General features: G+C 42.6%; 1 long non-coding RNA gene across 1 annotated transcript; it reads left to right on the forward strand.

The window, feature by feature from the left end:
- Nucleotides 1–2,207: 2,207 nt before the first annotated feature.
- On the forward strand, nucleotides 2,208–15,024 carry LOC307212515. Its single transcript, XR_013837024.1, has 3 exons — nucleotides 2,208–2,279; nucleotides 8,465–8,570; nucleotides 14,942–15,024. It is a non-coding gene; the product is annotated as an uncharacterized lncRNA (long non-coding RNA).
- The last annotated feature ends 3,970 nt before the right edge of the window (nucleotides 15,025–18,994 follow it).

Raw genomic sequence — 18,994 nt, forward strand, 5'->3', positions numbered from 1 at the left:
GGTAAAAAAAAATATCAGAGGGGATTGCAACAGACAAAAAACAACAACCCACCCCTGAATTGAAACACCCCCTGCAGCTTCCAAGATGGTTTTTACAAATGCAGTATTTCATCCAGTGTTTGATCAGGAACATTATCGCTGCATGATCAAGTGAATACAAGTAAAAACCACATTCAGACCTCCCTTGCACAATATGGGACTGACTGGGAACAGAGATATTTGGGATGGGATTTGTGCACACATTTGAGCATTTGCCTGTTCAAGTGTATGCACGAGCAGGCCTCAAGTGACAGCAATATTCTGACCTTTATATATTGATCTTTAGCTCTGGCTGTGTTTAAAAGACAAGGAAAAGTGAAAAGGTGGCAGTCTTATAGTTTCTGAACAAGACACAGCCCTGTCAGAATGCCTAACATTTTTAAGGGTAGCCCAGTGGCTACTAGTATCTTAAATGAGAAAACCACATGGTGGAAAAGTCTGATCTTGGAATAGTAACAATAAACCCTACGACCTCTCTGGGCTGCAAACCTAAGGAGCAGGTGCTTGTATACGTGTGCCTGTTTGTTTAGCAAAACCAGGTGAACAGTAAATATCACAAGGAATTTCACTTTCTCGGGAGTCTCTTCTTGAGGCCTATCTGAGTCTCCATTAGAAAGATTGTTAAATCTGGATGTGTGGGATTGTACATGGAAGAAGACAGATTTATGGCCCTATGCTCAGGCAAGGTCAGAGCTTGTGTGCTGTTGGGAACAAAGGGACCGGGCAACTTTGGAGTGAGTCACTGCACACCTGGTCAGCTAGAGGCCACGGCTTGCAATTCCCTGTCCACAGCATCCCTGAAGAAATGTCTAGCCCTTTAGAGATGCAGAGATTTCTGGATACAATATATATTGGATCTAGCTTCCTATACAATGTGGCCAGCTTGGGATGGGCAGTGTTTGAAAAATCACCCCTAAACAATCTTCCTTCTGGGCAATCATTGAAGGTATTGAGAGTCCTGCTTTGCATTGAAGGTGGCAACAGCCAGGAAGATAAGTGGACCACACACAATTGTGTGACCAAGCTAACCACATGTTTAATATAACAGACCACAATTAGAGCAGGAGGAATCTGTCAATTTTTTCAAGCAGCCTAAGTTCCTCTGCTTCTTCAGAGCAAGGCTGTGGATGAGTTGACCCTGGAGAGGAGCTGCACTGCTGCCACTTTCCTGTGGCAAATGCTCTTTGATGTTTCAGAGCTTAATAGTAGTAAGTGTGAAATTTCACCATCCCTCCCTCCCTCCTGCCAGTAGCACTCCTGGAGTCCTAAGCAATGGCCACCCAGTGGGGGAGAGCAGGCGGGGGCAGGGCTGGTGCGCATCCTGGGGGCGTGGTGCCCAGCAAGGGCGGGGGACAGCCACAATGACACCCCACCAGGATCGCTCTGCCAGGGGCACTCCTCTTCCTCTGCCAGTGTGGCCACCAAGCCAAGGTGGCAGCTGATTGATTGATAGCCACTGCCATAATAGTAGCCAGCATGTGAAATGGTCATGGGGAACCTCTGTGGGCATTTCTATAGCATTCCCACCTGGAAGAACAGCTCTCAATGTTGCATTAAGTCTTCACTTCATTTGAGCTTTTCCAATCCTCCTCCTTCTGTACATTTGAAAGACTCTTAGGGTGTATGCACCACCCTTGGCTGTTCTGGCTGAGCATTGCAGAAGTTCATTAGGCAAATGCAGTTGCTTAATTCCAGTATCCCGTCTCCTTGCTTCCTCCTCCTTTTGTCTTCTGATCCTGTGTTCACTTCTTCTGCTTCCAAGTGGGGATCAGTATTCCTCATTCTTGAGTTATTACTCAAACAATTATAGCTGAGTTGCTACAGAGTAAACATTTTTGTTGGCTCAGTCCTTAACACAATGAAATGTTTCACAACCACCTCTTATTTTATATTTTAATTACCTCCGGTTGCTATCAAGTTTCAGTTCCTTCCTTAATAATGAGACATCCAAGTGCAGTTACCACAAACTCCTGTGGTAGAACGCTAGAAGCCATAACTCTCTGTTTTCTTTGTTAATCAGCCTCTTCTAAAATAAAAAAACGGGTATTCTTATGTGAATTCGCCACACCTACAGAGATAACAATACCATTGTTCTTCATCCCTGTTTTTCATGGAAATGACCATTTTTCTTCTCTTGCAGTAACCAAATTTGTCACTCCCTTGGTTTTGGCTGATCATCAGAACTTCAGCAGAACAAGTTTCTTCTTGGAAGGACTTCCCATTGGAATCAGTGCTTCTGGGTAAATATCTAAGCTATCACCTCTGGAAAAGATTCTGTTGTTAATTAAATAAAATTCCGTGACTTTAAATCTCTAAATGCATACCTCCCCTTTTTTTGAGGATGTTGGCACAGGAAGTAAGGGCTCAGATTTTCTGAAGTTTGAACTTGTGGGCAGAAAGCTAACAGCATTAGGTAGGGAGGGGAAAACCCTTCTTCAACATTTCCCTTTTCATTACTTTGGAAATATGGAACGTAAAGCAACCTCTTACTTGGGTATTGTTCGTTACAGCAACGGACCAGAGCAAAAATGACTTTGGAATTCGATGAGCTCAAATGGTGAGGGGAGTGTAAATGGTCCAGATTTTGCCATAACATGCATTGCAATGAGTGCTTGATTGCTGTAGAGCAAGAGTGGGGAATCTTTTCCAGACCATGAGTCACATACCTCCAAGGGCAACCCTCCAGGGGCCAGAAGTTGGCAGGGCAAGGGGCAAAATGCTGGCATAGGTAAAAGCAACACATGTGGCTCTTACCTTTGTGCAGGAGAATACATTCCAGGCACACAAAATCCAGAGCTTCCATATACACATACACTTCTCTCTTGCTCTGCATCGGCAAGTGAAATACATCATCAGAGTTCTAGGGTGAGACAAAAAGACTCCTGGAAGTCACAGAACAGAACTGGCAAGGGGCTGGTCCTAGGGGGAGACTGAAATGCAAACTAACCACTACCTTTGGAGGAAACAAACTGGAAGGAAAAGTCCTCTGTATGTTTCATCACCCAACCAGGCATGTCTATACAGACTGCCTATCAGAGTGCCTTTCATTTTCAGCCACACCAGTTAATTAAGTAAGAAAAGTTTAACCGCAATTAAAGCTTTAGTTGTTTAATCTACTAATTAAATCAATTAACCATGCAATTGAAGGATATATGATAAGGACTGGGGTACTGGCTGATGACTAATATGTTCTCTATAAATACTATATGGGGGTGTCTAGAGATGATGACTTGATGAGCAGAGAATGACACTCTGCACATGCTCTAGAGACCTTGGACAGTTAATCTTCTCATAAGAACCCAGATGGATGATTGAAAGCCTGGCTGTGCAGACAAAACTCCCAAGACCAAGGCTGAAGATTCTAGTATGCCAGAAGGACCTTCCCCGGGTCTGCCTCTATAGGATGCCCTGGAAGGATATTCAGGGTGGGTTCCTGGCCTCACCTCCACCAGAGCAACCTCCAGCCAAGTCAGAGGCTAAGTCACCCCTCCCAAACCATTGAGAGTGTTGGAGTCAGAAGGCCCAAGCCCTGGAAGCTAGTTGATAACAGAGCGAACACCTGAGAACCCAAAGCAGCTTTAGAGTAAAGGCTTCCTTGAGAGTAATGGTACAGGGATCTTAGCACAGACTTCAGCACCTGCAGCTGGTATTGGATATGATCTGGGAGGCCAGCCTAATGAGCCTTCAGCTGGAATCTGCCATTTGCTGAAGCAATGTGTGCCATTCAGATCCCTACATGACCCCTTTGCTTCCTTGCTCGCTTGTTACTGGATCTTCTCCGTTGCTTCTGGATCTTTGCTTATTAATGCTACCCCTGGATTTTGCTTTGACTTGGATCTCTCTCATGCCTGATCCTGGCTTGACATTAACCTTGCTTTCCAGACTTCTCTTGCTACTTTGTGTGGGCCCAAGTCTGCAGTTTAAGCAGAGGTTGGATGGCCCTCTCTCTTTAGCTGTGATTCCTGCATTGTAGGAAGTTGGACTAGATGACTCCTGAGGTCAATTCCACCTCAACGATTCCATGATTCATGTTTGGGAGCAATGTTGCATTGCAGTACATTGCTCCCAAGGCACTATAGGAAGAGTGGTTGGTAGGACATGGTGTGAGGCTATTTCCGCAGATTTCTACTGGCTGCCCCTTCTGGTGGGATCCAGTAAGCTAAGTAGCAGCCTCCTGAAAATATTGGAGAAATGTCTCCCCCAGCTTCAGAAAGCAGCCAAAAATTAGTTTGTGTTTTCATGGTGGGAATAATACTTTGGGGAAATTATGATATCTATATACTGCTTAATGCCGAAATAGGTTTCTAAGAGAGTTGCAAAATATAAAAACTAGCAATGCAAAGATTAAAATATAAACAACCATAATTAAAATGGCCAATAAAAGAATCCCGATAAGCTAAATAAATCCGTAATTAAAATAGACAATGAAACAATCCCATTTAAGCAACAAAGTAATTGAAGCAAGAGACTCAGAAAGAGAGATCAAGAGAATGCCTGTATGGATGAGATTTCAACCCAGCTGCACCCACTTGCATCCATGCATTCTGCAATAGAATGGCATATGTTCTTTCATTAGAATAAGAGAGACTAGAAAAGAAACATAATTGTCCTAAAATAGCTTATCAACAGCGCAAAATAGCTCAAGAATAAGGAATACTGATCCCCAGTTGGGAGCATCTGCCATGTGTGAAATGGCAGGCTGTGAATACACTCTTGTGTCCTGGTGTTCATGTGTATGCATCTATATGCATGTGCTTAGAGACAGGATGTAGACCTGTTCTCCACTCTCGCATTTAGCTCCTAGAAATTTTACGGGAGGTGCAGAAAGCCTGAAGAATTAGCAACTCAAAATGCTAACAAAGAACACCCAACAGGCAAGAACAGACAGAAAATGGGGTAAATGATATACCAAAGAGAGGGACTAGGAAATGGAGACTCTGGTAAATTGGGAGAGTGGGAGATGATTGTATATGCATGTTCTGGGAGTGTGCTTCACTTTCCACCTCTGACACACCTTGCTGTTGTCATCCAGTCATCTCTTTGAGCAAAGATCCTGGCAGTCATGTTGAATTGTAGAACAGCTTTTTGATGTGGCTAAATATAGTCTCCAAAGTAGACCGAGCCCACCCAAATGCATCCAAGTTGAAATTTTGCCAGAGGCTACTAGGGGCTTCTCTACTTAGTGAGTTTGGAAGGACCCTTCAGCATCTGTCATGAGGTAATGAAGGAATAGGTGGAAAGTGGCCCTTCAATGTGCTCCAGCACTTGGTCTCAGACATGGAACCAAAGTTTCTAAAATGGGAAACAGATGACATTTATTTAATTTTTTGCTTCTACATTATTTGGAACATGACAGCTCCCCTGCAAATGGCTCACACTAAGGTACACTTAAAATAAGTAGTTTGGATTGAATCTTGCATTAAAAAGCACATAAATCTAGGGTAAAATCCACATGTGATTATATGACTAATGCATCTCTTTCCTCAGACAAATAAATATTCCATAACTGAGCTCAACGAGGTCCTCCCCACCTCCAAGATTACACATTTATATTTAACCACTTGTGATTTTCTTACCTTACAGGTGCACTTTTGATGAGGCTTTTAAAGTGTGATCTAAAGGCGCATAATTTGGTAACTGGTTATGTAATGGTTCTTCAGGGAATATTCAGAAAGAATATTTTCTGGATCCAGTCAGGATCTTATAGGACAAAGCTTTAGTCCTCTTCACAGGCTGGATAAGAATGCTGCATGGTTTTTAAATGTCCAGGACTGAGCCAGTTCAATTCACTTCTCACTTGAACAAAAGGAGCCAAACTGGTACACTCTGAGTTTGCTGTGATACTCAAGAGAGAGAGAAACACACCACCCTCTGTTTGTCTTCTGATACACTTCTTCAAAAAACACAGATCCTGAACCATATTATAAATATATATAAATCCAGCCATTAAATCCTTGACTGTTTGCAGATTCAGGAGTCACTCCAAAGGAGCAGGATTACAGAAGTTGCATGTAGTTTTCTTTATAGCTGTGTTGGTTTAATGGCAGTTTTATTAGGGTTTACTTCCCTCCTTCTTGAGATTATAATTAAGCTTTATATAGGAAGCTGAGAAAGATCATTCCCATGAGTGGCTTGCTGAGCGGGGCAGGGCCACTGCATTATCTTGCTGCTGATGGGTAGGTTGTACTAGCTTACCGGGAGGGAGAGGAGGAAGGTCAAGGTGGTGGGGAGGTTGGCAGGGTGCAAACACCCCCCCCAGGAGTGCCAGATAGACTCTGCCAGTGCTTTTGCACCACACAGTCCTCCTTAGCACCTTGTCCCTCACAGTAAACAAGAGCAACCCACCTGCCAGGCAGCTAGCATAGCAGCTCCATGCCACCTGGAGAATCACTTCTGATCACTCTGGAGTACTTTGTACCTCAGTGGCAGAGCAAGTGGCCACTGGTTCAATCTCTGTCATCTCCATGTAAAGCTGTGGGAGACCCTAGACTGAAATCCCGGAGAGCCTCTGATAGTCAATGTGAACAGGACAAAGCTAGATGGACCATTAATCTGATTTGGTCTGTGACTGGTGAAGTTTTATCCTGAAAACAGGGAGGGACAAATGTGTCACATTTTGATTTCTTGCAGTTTCTCCCTTTCTCCGCTCCCCACATTTCTGCCTCACTTTATGAATGTTGTTGCTGTTAAACGAGGATGTAAAAATAGTTAAGAGATTTCGTGTCACATAAGGTTTCCTTGAGATGGAGTCGTCTTGGCATGCAGACTTTTCCAAAGTCACAAATTGTTGGGCTCCTGTTTCTAAAAATAAGGTCCTGAATTATTTATTAAACATTACATTTAGGATTTGCAGCTGAAACACACAAGAGTGTAAAAGTTCAAAGGCGCCACGTTCCTTCCCATTGAAAGGAGAAATACTTTTAAAAGTTGGATGATTCATTTTTGATCACCCTGTCTTGTAGTCTTTGAAGGGCTGATTTGCCATTTGAAAGCGAAATGTGATTTTTGAGAAAGAAGAAGAAAAATGTGTGTGTGTGTTTTAATGTTCCAAAGGAGGCAGCAGCAATGGTTACAGCTGTTTAACAGGAACATCTTTTCTTTGCAAAGGAAGGCATTTCATACCTTTGACCATGTTGCCTCCAAGGAAGATGGGCTCAGGACTTAGTGCTGGGTCAGAGCCTGGTCAAGTCGTAACGCTTCATGGTTCTTGACACAGCTCTGATATAAGAAGCTCTGGAAATGCCAGAGAAGAGACAAGTGAGCTCTATTATTTATATCTCAAAGCAAAAAAGGATGTCTGGGTTTTTTCCCCCCTTGTACTGCTTCAACTGGTAAGAGAGAGCATTGGATTTGCAGAGCAGCTTAATTTCATCATTTGCAGGAAATATATATTTATATAAATTGTGTATCTCTCCCTGCACCCCACCCCACTCTTCTCACAACAGCATCATTCTAAATAGGCTTGGTCAGTGCTTTTTTCCTAAAACAATGTTTAGGGGTACTCTCATTTTCCAACTCATATTGAAATACTGCCCCTCAATGAGGTCAAACTTAGAATCACAAAATGTTTAGGCGTACCCCTGTGTATCATCCCCCCCCCCCCCGCGAAAATAAGCACTGGGCTTGGTGGTGGGAAAAAGAAAGGCTTGGATTGGGATGAATCTCCAGGGCAAGAGAGTTGAAGGGTTGAGGGCATGTATCTTCTAACCATTGGTGCAGTAATGGAAATAGCTCATTTGGTGGGGCAGAGCTGCAAGGCTAGCCTCCCAACAGGCATGTCACTGATGCTTACTGGGAGGAGACAAAGGTGTGGTGAGGTTGGGGCTGTGCAGGCATTCTGGTGGAACCAAGAATGCTTCTGTAGAGAAAGATTTTAGGAAGCAACCCTCTCTGACATGTTACTTAAAACTAGACTTCCAGCTCAGGTGTTATTGGGACAAATTCACATTTAAAGAGTCAGATGTACCATCTTGGAGATGGTGCTTGGCTGATTAGCTGAGGTAACATAGTTGACAATAGAGAACATTTTTTAGATCTCAGATTTAATCTCTGCCATTACCAGTCAAAGCAGTGTTCTTCAACCTAGGGTCTCCAGATGCTGATAGACTACAGTTCCCTTGATCCACGATCATTGGCTGAGATGGCTGTGGATGATGGGACTTCTTGTCCAACAACATTTGAAGAACCTATGTCGAAAAGCACTGAATTAAGGCATCTTGGGTAGCAGATCTGGGGAAAGTTCTCTTCTTGATATCTTGGCACTGAGTTGCTATCAGTCAGAGTGGACAGTACTGGATATGTGGACCAGAGATCTGACTTGGTTACTGCAGCCTCATTTTCTTATACCAGTTTTGAATATATGTGCATTGCTCAGCACTTGTAATCTCACCTAACATTTGTTTGTTTCCCTCTGTTCTTTTCACAGTTCTGCCCTTCTTCTCATCAAGGTCATTTCCAAGTTTATTCTTGGAAATACTGCTCCTGCAACTCATAAAGGGTTAATCTATGCCTAACGTACGAGTCAGGCACAGGTAAGTCACTCCACTTTGTATTCTCCCTTGTCCAACTTGTTAAGTGTTGGAAAATTGACTTCTGGCCATTCAGAGGAGAAGCACAACCCTATGATGTCTGCTCAGAAGATGGTCCTATTCAGTTCAATGGGGTTTATTCTCAGGTAAATGGATATAGGCTTATAGGCTTACAGGCTTAGACGTTTTGAAGTTTTCCTGCCACCTGCTCACATGATCTGAAGGGACTTACATTCCTCCTCCATTCCCATCCCCTTGTCATCAAGTCTGTCTTCTTTTATGAAGTTTATTTGACTTCATCTATCCGGCCAGGAATTGTGTTCCTGACCACCACTCTGCCAAAAACACAACTTTGTTAATATTACATAGTAGGCTGAAGTAGAGCTCTAAGGCTGCAATCCTAACTTCATTTATCTGGGAGTAAGCTCACTGAATGCAATGGGACTGATAGGGTTAGGATTGCAGCCTAAATGGTTAGGTTTTGGAACACAGTCAAGTGACTGATGCCTCTTGAGTACATGAGGATTGCCTTGCTGGATCCAAACAAATGTCCATCACTAGGCCAAACAATGGCAAGATAGTTGTTTCTGGGAAGCATCACAAGCAGGGCACGAAGTGGTGGTGACAGACTTTGCCCCAGCATCTGTTAACCCAAAATATGTTGTCTATGAACATGGAGGTTTAATTTGCAGCACATTGTTACAGCCATAACTTGGGTGACTGGTGAGAAATTTCCACAGTTAAATCTGGTTAACATTCAGGAGACAATTACGAAATGGAAGGGAGTCATAGTTCATTGGTAGACCACTTGCTTTGAATGCCTAAGATCTCAAGCTCAGTTCCAGTTAAGGGGGGGTGTGTGTGTGAAGCAAGCAAGCACTGCAGGACACATCCAGAATAGTGTTCTGGCAACTACCTCATCCTTCCCGTGTTACTTCCTGATGTCCCAGAAGCAACAGAAAAACCATTGTTCATATGTTCTCCATGATCATCCTTATACTGAAAAAGCCATAGATAAGAAATGGAAGAAGGTGGACAACCAAGCATCTGGAATGAGCTCCATCCTTTGAAGGGACAGTTGCTGGCCACCCAAGGGACAGATTCACCCATGAGAGTTCAGAGATTGGCCAGTCATCTATGGTGCAGAGTTGTTGTTACGAATATGAATAGGGCAAGAACATTTTAAATACTCAAATAGTGTCTGGAAGCAATGACAAAAGAGGAAATTAGAAATCCTCTGTCTTGGTGTAATCATGCCTTTTAAATTTCAAAAATGTTATTGTCAACAGAGCGAATGTGTTCATTAGTTTAGTCGCAGTTGTTCAGCACTTTCCAAACTGAAAGGCGCTGCTACAAATGCTAGGGCATTATGTTGTCTGACAACCCCATGCTTTAAGACTACTGTGTTTTGCATATGAGCTAAGGAAGAGGTGAAGGAAAGGTTAGTTTGAAATGGCATCATGCCTTGGTTAGGTGCAGTCAAATCAGTTGTCAGATTAATTGCATTATGGTGTGAATGCAAACAAACTTTGCACAGAGATTGAGGAAAGGTTAAACCATTAGTTGTGGAAAACCTCAGGATCAATGTTTATCAGAGTCAGGTGAATTGTACTGTGTGCTTACCAGAAGTTGACATCTTATCCCCAGATATAATTCACGTTTGTCCTCGAGTATGTAATAATGTCACATGCTGAAGCCTGGTGAACAATGAAATGTGGATGACTGAATAGGCAAACAGGAATATCAAAGACATAAGAGACAGCACGTTGGCAGCATGTACTTTTTCAAATGTCTTCTTGTTTTCTCTTCAGTAAAACATAATTAGTGCCAGGTGATAATAGGTTTTCCAACTTTCTGCCTTCAGAAAAGCCATGGCATATTGACCAGTATTGCCAAGGAAAACCTGTCCATCCAACACAGAACTCCAGCACATTGCCAAGAATTGAGGGGGTTGTTTTCAAGGGTGCATCCTGAATTTATGTAGGTCCAGGGAGGCCTGTGGACTTTACCTGTCCCCCATGTGAGCTAAGAGCATGACCTGACTCAGAACAGGTATAGGACTTCCTGATGTTATTGGACTCCAAATCGTATCAACCCCAGCTAGCATGGTCAAAGGTGATGAGAACTGTAGCCAAGCAACATCTGGGGGGCTGCATGTTCCCTATGCCTGACTTAAAAACATACCCAGTGCTCTCTTGTGACCTGCACCCTATAGGATGAAATCCATAATGATAGCATAGTGGTCCTTCAGGGACTCTTATTTGCCACTACTGATCTATTCACTGAGGAAATCTTGAGAAGCAAACAAGGACCACTTGGGTTCTCTAGAACACAATTGGAAAACCACTGACCTAGGTAGCTATCAAGCCTATCTCTCAGCTACCACTGCCAAGAAGAAAATGAAAAGACTCCCTGCATCTATTGGCTGCTTCCAATGGAAAGCAAGTAAGATGGAAAGCAGGAAACAGGTCCATTCATTCCATACAGATAGGGCATTGTCACATTAGTCCAGAGACCAGAAGTTATATTTACGTGCATGAGCATCTTCATTCATTTTAATGCAGAAAACATCAACATGCACACACAGGAGCACACACTGAGTTGCCCCCTCCAATGAAGAACCTCACTAATGAGGTTGAGGCCATAGGTTCATGTTCTTCTCCAAAGCTGTGCTCCAGACTGTTCTTCATAGATTTAGATGCATGTAGAAGTGAGTACAGGCCAGCAACTTGAATGGCTTTGAAAAACGATTAGACAAATTCATGGAGTATGTGGCAGCATGACTATTAGTTGCTGGAAAACCAAATGCGGAGAATGCTGTTGAATTCTGGGTCTGCTTGCAAACTTCCTATGGGTACCTTGTTGACCACTGTGAGAATATGATGCTGGGCTGATGCTTTGACCTGATCCACAAGGGCTCTTCTTAGGTTCCCACTGTCGACATGCCCAGGAATTCTGAAGGTAGCTAACACAAAGTGAATTTCAACAACAGGGTTATATAGACAACAGAATTAAAGCACAACTTTTTAAGATGTCTACTTATGGCAACAATAGGTCCAGCTTTCTTTCTTTCTTTTTTTACCCACACACCAAGGCCTTTTGCCAGCTAGCCTCCTGTCTTTTGCCTGTTCTAAGAGCCTTGCAGACAAATGCAGCCTGTCTAAGACCAAGGATTCCACCCCATGCCCCTTCTCAGGAGCCGCCCTCCTTCAGCATTTGCCATCTGCCGTGCCAGTAGGACCTGGTGAATCAGCAGAGCACAAAAGAACGTTGCTGTGGCACCTGCTGAATATTCATGATATATGAATATTCATTAAATTAGCATCTGTATGACCAGGCCTCCAGATTCACAACTGGCATTGCAGGAAAAGGGCCTATTGTATTTTAATTAAATGCCAGCTTGATTTCTAAACAGCTATACTTACCAGGATTTAATCAACTGAGAAGGATAGCAACACATTTCCAAACCCTGGGGATGCAACCCCTCCTCTCCCCCTTTGCACGTTTAATACGAGTGGGAGTTATGTGTTTGCAAGGAAAGGAAAAAAGACCTCTCTGAGCAACCAAAATAGCATCAGATTATCTTTATAATAGATTCACACTGTGTGGGATCCATCAACATTTCCCCTGAGGCACAATCAGACAAGAATAGTAAAGTGGTTAATATATCTTCAGGGAAAGGAGGGACATTTTCATATGGAGTGGCACAGAGCTTAAGCATCGCCATAATGTGTACAGATCAAGAAGCAGAGGGGAAAAAAGCAATACTATAGCCTTTAACAAGGAGCAGGAGAGAGAAATTTGGCTAGCTTTATTTACATCTCTCAATAGAGTCAGGTGTTTAAGGGGAGAAAGAATAAACATTGCCCATTGCCTAGTGCCAGGGCTAAACTGAAAGAAGGAAATCTAAGAGGTAAACATTCACACTCAAATCTGTGACCATCTTATTTAATGAAACAAATGAGTAGCTGTACCAGTCCCCCTTTATTGGGATAGGGAAAAGGCAACTTTATATGAAAGTGAAATGTGTAAGTACTACAAAATTCACCAAATAACAGCATTATTAATTCATTGACACAATTCGGTGTTTATGGTGATGTACACAGTTTCACAAATAAGATCCCCAACCCAGGGAACTAAGTATTTACACTTTGACAGTAACATAGGGAGAGAGGAGAAAGACAGGCAAAGGTAATCAGAGATGAAAGTGAGGAAATCCAGTTTCAAAGTTGTAGACATACTCATTTTCATATGGAGATAAAATTCCATCTTTCTCCAGAGGAGTTCAGCATGGTATCCAGGTGGTCTCCTACCGCCTAAATTCATAACTGCAAAGCTTCAGCAAGGTTTCTGAAGCATGTGCCTTGAGATCATGATTTGCCAGTTTCTTAAAAACACTTCTGGATAGTAATCTATTGTTCTGTTAATATGCATTTTAAAAAACAAAAAATATATATCATAAGATTCCTCTCATTCTGCAGAGCAGAAAGGAACCATGTCTATTCTCTGTTATTTGATAAATGTGTGGCATCCATATACACTTTGGTTGCATCCAATTTCTTGAAATTAAAACCCATCTACTGAAAAGAAAGATGCATCTATAAACATTCCATGGTCTTGTTTCTGAGAAGCATCACCCCACAGCTAGGACACATTGCCACATGTGGTATCTGATATGGCAGTGGGATAATGCTGAAGGTTCCACATTTCTCATTGCTTTTTCTTTGTTTGGGAGAAAGCAGGGAACTGCTTTCCAGGAACTGTGCGGTCCTTTGTAGTAGATTTCACAATTTGTTTGGGTGGCCATGGACGGACCTATCTCTTTTTCTGTGCTGTGTGGTTCAGATGAGATATGGGTAACTTGCCCCAAATCCTCCCTTTTAGGTAGAATCCTAATACCCTAATATTGACTGAGCCAGAGAGAGAAAATGATGCATTCACACACACATATGCACGTGCAAATCGGGTTGTTTTCAGCTGTTCCAGAGAACTGACACCAGCAGCACAATGAAACAGAAATGAGCTGGAAGAGCATTGTGGGTATTGACATGCTAATGAGCACGCTAAGTCCTTTCTGAAGGGAAACTGCACACTGGCTCGCTTAAAGCCATAGACCCACCAAAACAGTTTGCAGCCCCTTAATTGAGTCAAAACCTCATGTGCACACATCAGTGTCAGATTTGCAAGAACTTAGTCTGTGATCATATAGATGCAGGTACCCTAAAAGAAATAATTTATTATTATCAATAATAATACTTTTAGACTGTTTTGGGGAAAGATGCCCATTCAAAGTGACTTACAGTTAAAAAGGGAAAAAAGCAGAAGATGAAAAGAACAATAATGCAAAATTTTAAAACTTAAATATCTACCATGCAACAACACTCCACATTGAACAAGCAACTCTTTAACAGAGCTGGAAAGAACATAATCCAATCATACCATAACCAAGTTAATAAATGCCCTGCTTTGAAGGGCAATTGAGAAAAGAAAAATAGGCATTCAAGGCCTGTGATGTAGAAATTTGATGCAGTTCCAACTGAAGGGAAATGACTATGGCATAATCATTCTAAACATGAATATTGCTGTGCCATACTTAACAGTATAAACCAAGACACATTTGGTCTTTCCACCAAGAACTCCCTTCCCCTCTTGCCCCATTTGACAAGCTCTCTTTCAGCAATCAAGATGTTGTGTGGAATTCCAGAAACAAAAGTGCTGCTCCAACTTCCAGAGCTCTTTGCCCAGTGAGGAGCTCCCTCTCTTTCTAAGGCTGTCCTCTTAGATGGTCAGATGGTCAGGCTGCTCCTTAGATGGTCAGATGTCACAATTATTCTTCTTCTTCTTCTTCTTCTTCTTCTTCTTCTTCTTCTTCTTCTTCTTCTTCTTCTCTCTCTCTCTCTCTCTCTCTCTCTCCTTCCCTCCATGCTCTCAAAGCATACATGGTCTCTACCCCATTCACAGAAACACATTTACATACATACTCATCTTGCCCATGCACAACTGCAATAAGAGAACAGGATGTCGACTAGCACTTCTAGAGATAAGGGGGATAATTCTTGCAGTGATGGAGCACATTAGCTAAATGCAAACCAATGGGACTTCAGAATGGGAACCAAATTTCTTACAAAGCATTACCTAAAAGACTGTTCTTTAGTAGATTAAAGGTTAAAGAGTGGTGAAGCAAGCCAGTATGTAATAAAAGGAATTACTTTTATATTTGCAATAATATTAATTGGCCGCTTGTTGCTTAGGTGGAACTACTTTTTTTATAAACTGAAATTCTCTGGGTTTGTTGTCATCATCAAAGTATTCAACTTCACTAAGCCTCCATACACACCCTTTCTCCTTGACTGGTTGCTCTTTCTATTCCCTAGCATTTTCTAAGTGCTGCAGAGTCCCTGACTGCAGGCTCCAAATCCAACACACACAGTGCAAAGGGGAAAAGAAATGGGGAGAGAAGACAATCATGGAAGCACCTCCTCCTCCTTTGGCTGATTGATGGAGACAGGTTGGTGTTGCCCTTGCCATGATGTTCTCCATGGGGAGGCAAACGGTTGTATCCAGCACTCAGTTAAAGTCACTTAGCGGTGTTGACCACAGCAAACTATGGCAAGTTCTTAAAGAAATGGGAGTGCCTGATCACCTCATCTGTCTTCTGAGAAATCTCTATGTGGGACAAGAAGCTACAGTTAGAACTGGATATGGAACAACTGATTGGTTCAACATTGGGAAAGGAGTACGGCAAGGCTGTATATTGTCTCCCTGCTTATCTAACTTATATGCAGAATTCATCATGTGAAAGGCTAGACTGGATGAATCCCAAGCCGGAATTAAGATTTCCAGAAGAAATATCAACAACCTCAGATATGCAGATGACACAACCTTGATGGCAGAAAGTGAGGAGGAATTAAATAACCTTTTAATGAGGGTGAAAGAGGAGAGTGCGAAATATGGTCTGAAGCTCAACATCAAAAAAACGAAGATCATGGCCACTGGTCCCATCACCTCCTGGCAAATAGAAGGGGAAGAAATGGAGGCAGTGAGAGATTTTACTTTCTTGGGCTCCATGATCACTGCAGATCGTGACAGCAGTCACGAAATTAAAAGACACCTGCTTCTTGGGAGAAAAGCAATGACAAACCGAGACAGTATCTTAAAAAGCAGAGACATCACCTTGTCGACAAAGGTCTGTACAGTTAAAGCTATGGTTTTCCCCAGTAGTGATGTATGGAAGTGAGAGCTGGACCATAAAGAAGGCTGATCACTGAAGAATTGATGCTTTTGAATTATGGTGCTGGGGGAGACTCTTAAGAGTCCCATGGACTGCAAGAAGATCAAACCTATCCATTCTGAAGGAAATCAGCCCTGAGTGCTTATTGGAAGGACAGATCCTGAAGCTGAGGCTCTAATACTTTGGCCACCTCATGAGAAGAGAAGACTCCCTGGAAAAGACCCTGATGTTGGGAAAGATAGAGGGCACAAGGAGAAGGGGATGACAGAAGACAAGATGTTTGGACAGTGTTCTCGAAGCTACCAACATGAGTTTGACCAAACTGCGGGAGGCAGTGGAAGACAGGAGTACCTGGAGTACTCTGGTCCATGGGGTAATGAAGAATTGGACACGACTAAATGACTAAACAACAACAACAAGCGGTATACTTGCTCCACTGGTGTAATTAATGTTTTGTGTCAAAGGGACATTGTTGCACTACAGAATGTATAAGCAGCTTGCTGGTAACTTTATACAATATATTGCACTGGATTCCTCTGTCGTGCAACATTCAAGCCTGCATGGACTAGTGCAGCCTCCCAGTGGCTCTTGGTCTCCCCGCTGGTAGCTGGAGATGGGAGAGAAAATCAGTTGAAAACAGAGATGTTAGCCATATTCATTGGTTTCAATGGGTCTACTCTGAGTGGGACTTAGGATATAGCCCCATGTTCTAGAAAGCTCTGGAGTTTCTGTAAAAGTTTATCTCAATGTGTGTGGGGATCAGAAATAGCAGACAACTGTCCCTGAAAAAATGACTGATTTTCTTTACCATATTTCAGGCAGGCACAGAGAAAAGTTGGGAATACTATCAAGCACATTTTCAGCTTACATGGGATGATAACTAGTTCCAAGAGGCCTGACTGGTGCCCCTAAGCAGGTGGGACAGAGTTACAACGCAAGCTTTACTGCTATTTACCAAAAGGAAGCAGGATGAGGGCAGGGCTATGAGGGCACATGGGCAGAGTGACTCTCCAGAATCCTTTGCCACTGGAATCCTTGCCTATTATATAAATGCAAAGGTCCCCCAGGAAATGAATCAAAATGGATTTTTTCCCCCTTTATGGTGGAAAGTTTGAAAACCACTGATCAGAAAACTACATTTCTGAGCTGTCAGGCATAGGATTATGCTGTAACTCCATCTGAAGAAAAGGTGGGTGGGGGATCGTCATGAGTAATGGGACTGAACTGGGTATTTCATGCTCTTGCCAAGAGTACACCATAACGAAATGAAAAAGTGCAGTGTTAGCTGACATCATTCAACAAAAATGAGATTCACGTACAGTTTTAGGGATTAAATGTACACATAACTGAGCTGGAAAGTGAAATCTGGCCACGGAATGATACTTGTTTTCATAAACAGAACATTCATAACAGTTAATTCTTCAAAACACACACAAAGATATGTCCAGGCTGCTGCCCCTGGGCCCTGGCCGATTCATTTTCAGTTGTGAACATTTCGGAACTTGCTGAGTGAAGGATTTCATTTTTTTTTTAACCTCATGATTTCTTACAGATAGAGAATCCTATGATGAAGGGGAACTCTTAAGAGGAAATCCCTGGAGATAGCAAGGGAGATATTTGTCACGTCACAAATACTATGAGTTTCAAGCATGCCTGTGGACAGGGGCCTGGAAGTGGTTTCTACATGGATTCCCTGATGTGAAAGCAAATGCCCCAGAATGCAGTCGCTCTGCAGTGGTGTTCTGGGGTTTGCATGAACGCAGGAAGTCTCTATGCATGGATTAGGAGCACTGCCTGATCGGAGCTCTTGAATGTGGGGAGGCCTCTAAGGGATTCGAAGCCCTCTTCAGACATGCATGATAAACATGTGAAGTTCTGAAGAGGAGAACACCATGAAGGTGTTCTGTGCATGGCATTTGGGCACCTAACAGAGGAAGTCTAGCAAACTCCAAATTTGGAATCTCAAATTTCAGTGCAATGCTATGCTAAAATTTGAGCTATGCTAAAATTTGAGCTATGCTCATGCAATGCTAAAATTTGGCACCCCCTGCCTCTCGCACTCCACTCTAAATAATAGTTGCCATGCCCCCTGCAGCTGCGAACCTAGCGCAACCGAACTGATTGTGCTCCCCTAAAGCCATCTCCAAGTCTAGTCTCATAAGCATCCTTTATTCAAATGTGACATTTATTTGCATTTTTACAGACCTGTCATGGACCACCTGAATGAGGCTTCTGGACCTCAGTTTGGGAACACCCTTGCCCTAGTATATTCATTTCTGTGCACATTACCTGGCTGCAGAATTGCATTGCAAAATTCAGAGAAGTACGCATTTCAAATGATGTCTGTGTTTCAGTTCACATACTATTTTGTAATGTGCAGATTAGGTAAGCTCACATTTAAATGCAAACTGAATTGAATTTCACCCGCATTCCCATTCCTAGGTGGAGCTCAAATGTGATGGGCCCAGGGGCAGCAAGGTAGAAAGTCTTCCAACAGTCTTCCCAGCAGTGCTACACAGAGCATCATATTGTAATCATGCCTCTAGGTTACAGTGGCAAAAAGAAGAGTTGGCAATGCCTTTCTCGTAAGTGCTCATCCCTTTGTTGAATGGAATTTGTAGTATGTTGCCCTAGCTGCTTTCAACCTCAGCTCCAAAGCTCCGGATCTAGCAATAGATCCACTGTAAGGTCTTTAAACCAAGAGACGCTCTTCCCCCATGTGATGGAAATGCCCAACTTCAATTAGAGACACATTATTTTAGAACCCTACAGCTCCCGAGAACTAGAAATGAAAGGACGCAAGTCCATCTTCACCCACACAGACGGTGCTTTGATGCAGATGTCATCAGCTAGGCCAAGGTAATGTTGTATATAAACGGCAGTCCCTTAATTGCCTGGCATGCATATTTTCCCTGAAGTGTAATCAGCTTGCAGAATTTCTCTTGTGCAATTCTACCAGGAGTGCCAATGTTATTTAACTGCAAACAAAGAACATTTGAGGGAGAGGCTGTATGTGTGTGCTTTTTTTTTTTTTTAAATGAAAACAAAACAAATGTTATTTCCCCAGTCATTCTTGTATGATTAAAAATGAAATTGTCCAGAGATTGTACACTATAGTTCCCATTTCATATGTAGTAGTAGAAGAGAAAATACTTCTTATAGCTTCAGCGCTGAGCCTCTTTTCCTGTTGCCATTC

The sequence above is a fragment of the Podarcis cretensis genome (genome assembly GCF_951804945.1).
Source record: "Podarcis cretensis genome assembly, chromosome: 1".
NCBI classification, from domain to species: Eukaryota; Metazoa; Chordata; class Lepidosauria; order Squamata; family Lacertidae; genus Podarcis; species Podarcis cretensis.